General features: G+C 41.6%; 1 non-coding gene across 1 annotated transcript; it reads right to left on the bottom strand.

Annotated features, from left to right (window-relative positions):
- Positions 1-444: 444 nt before the first annotated feature.
- On the bottom strand, positions 445-517 carry TRNAR-UCG (transfer RNA arginine (anticodon UCG)). The gene has a single exon. It is a non-coding gene; the product is annotated as a tRNA-Arg (tRNA).
- Between the last annotated feature and the right edge of the window lie 2,260 nt (positions 518-2,777).

The following is a 2,777-nucleotide window of genomic DNA, read 5'->3' as shown; positions in this document are numbered from 1 at the left end:
CACCACAGAGGCGGCACATAAGTTAGTATCGTTATTTAAAATCCACAAGTACATGATTCCACTTTGTTGGCCTGTATATTAAAACGAGGTTACTGTTAGTAGGAAGTGCAGATGAATCACGTTCGTATCCGAGATATTCTTGTATAATGTAAGCTGCAGTCTATCCATCATATAGTGAAATGCCAAACCACCCTTGTTCCCTCCTAACATTTCGGCTGAAAGGTCAATATGAACACTTTAAACGCCGGCCGTCTGACATTTGCATGTCGTCCTCTGCCCGATTAGACGGTAATTTTGACACAAAAGGAAATCAATAATGTATTAAACGACACTAACTCTGTTGGCAAACAACTAAGACACTGTTTGATTTCTCACACGCATGCATTATAAATTTGTGGAACTTTCGTACTTCTGTAATATTGTAGTAACAAAAAAAGTAATCGTCGACCGTGACAGGACTCGAACCTGCAATCTTCGGATCCGAAGTCCGACGCCTTATCCATTAGGCCACACGGTCTCGTTGAACTACGGACCAATAATATATTTATAAGCGTGCTGAGCTTCCACTGCTGTCCGGTAGGTTTCGTAATACACTGCTATTTTGCAATTGAGGCCACAGATGGCAGCAGCGTTACTGCTGCTATCTAGTAGTCGCAAGATCTACTTTTTAGTCCCAACACTCACTTAACGCTTAAGCCGCCAGGTGTCGCCTTTGGACAGGGCGCTTGTGAAAAGTACTTTTAAGTACTACGAAAAAGTAATTAGATAGAATTACACCTATCTGACGAGTGTTTTACTTAACAACAATTACAAGTTACTTTATCAACGAGTACCGTAATCAGTAAAATTACTATTACTTCACAGCAAGCCAGTCTTAAGGAAATCATTTAACTGACTTCTTTTTCGCATGGGCTTTTATATGATGCCAAAGTTTGCAAAGAAAGTATATTACCTCCTTTGAAAATAGCCTTTTTGCGTAACTTTTTAGTTAATGATCACTTTGAATAATTTCTCATTTATCGGTACTTCACAAAACAAATGATTCTTAACATTCTCACAGCTAAGACTCAAAGATATCCCATAAATGAATGAAATTAGAATGACTTGATATACAAGGACCAACCTGGTAGGGGTAGAGTAAATCCACTGTTCCCCCTGTCCTCAGGGGCCACCAACTTGGGGAACCACAGGTCTTTTTTTTTTTCTTCAGCTTCTTGGTGCATTGTACTTTTGATGATTATGATGATGCTTGTTGTTTAAATTGGCCTAACATCTAGGTCATCGACCCCTTATGATCCGAATTGAGAAGAAATGTAATGACAAATTAAAAGTCCAAAATTCTCCACTGACCAGAATTCAAAACGCGAGGACGAAGAATGAATGGATGGATATGAATTTAAAACAATCAGTGGATCCGACCCGCAGTGCCCCACTTTCCCAGAAACTATCGCTAAACAACAGTATTACTGACCAAGGGACTGCTTCTAAAGCACAGTACTGAAATTAATGATGCTTGTAGTCTAAAGGGGTCCAAAATCAAGGTCATCGGCCCCTCATAATGATACTTACGGCTAGGAAAGTAGAACCATGGTATTTGTCATGCTGCGGTACTAATCAAACGTAGCGTAGACTCGAGGGATTCCACACATTATGCTACTACTCACAGATAATGTAATTCGCACATGTAACTCAGACCTATCGTGTTCCTCACATTGCGGCGCCATTTAAGGCAACGCAAACCTATGGTGTTCATCACCCTAGTGTACTAACCACAGGGACTCGTACTGTCCCGTTGTGTTCTTCATATAGTGGGTACTAATCATAGGCAAGGCAGACCCATGGTGTCGCTCATGTAGTGGTAGGTCTACTAATCACAGGTACTGTAAAACCAAAGCCGGACGCACACACTGCCGTTACTAATCACAAACCTATTGTGTACCTAACATCGCTATGTACTACGCGCAAGTTAAAGCGACCCATGTTGTTCCCTGCGTGATGGTACTAATTACAAGTAGTTTCAAGGTTCGATCATCTCTTGGTCCCCCCTTTTAGTCGCCTCTTACGACAGGCAGGGGATACCGTGGGTGTATTCTTCGTCTGCGTCCCCCACCCAGTTTTATGTGCATGTAGTATCTTTCCACTACAGGGGTCACACTTGATATTTTTGTCACCTGCAACCAGTTCCAATCTTCAGGACTACTGTTTTTTTCTCCCAATGTTTGTCCCGACCCTGACTGTCCTATTCACAGATGAAAGAGGGGAACTTGATATATCCTGATGGTCGTCTTAGAAGCATATCCAGCATGTTCAAATCACCACACACCATCCAATTGTGATCCTCATAATGAATGGCAGTAAGAAGCGCTTTAATGTTTCCTTCAGGTTCACAGAATGGCCGACAGGTACTGACGCATACATGTTACCATTGTGCAGCAGAACTACCTACAGGCTTATTTTACATGAGTCAAAAAAACAATCTGCAGTCACCTGGCGCATATGGAATGTTGAACTGACCCATCAAACCTTGTACATCACTGCAGTACACTTGTTGTTGTTTAAGTCATCAGTCCATAGACTGATTTGATACAGCCCTCCATGCCACCCTATCATGTGCTAACCTTTTCATTTCTACACAACTACTACATCCTATATCTGTTCTAATCTGCTTGTCATATTCGTACCTTGGTCTACCCCTACCGTTCTTACCACCTACACTTTCCTCGAATACCAACTGTACAATACCTGGGTGTCTTAAGATGTGCCTTATCATTCTATCT

Source organism: Anabrus simplex, chromosome X (assembly GCF_040414725.1).
Source record: "Anabrus simplex isolate iqAnaSimp1 chromosome X, ASM4041472v1, whole genome shotgun sequence".
Lineage (NCBI taxonomy): Eukaryota > Metazoa > Arthropoda > Insecta > Orthoptera > Tettigoniidae > Anabrus > Anabrus simplex.
This window is presented reverse-complemented; position numbering and strand designations above follow the sequence as displayed.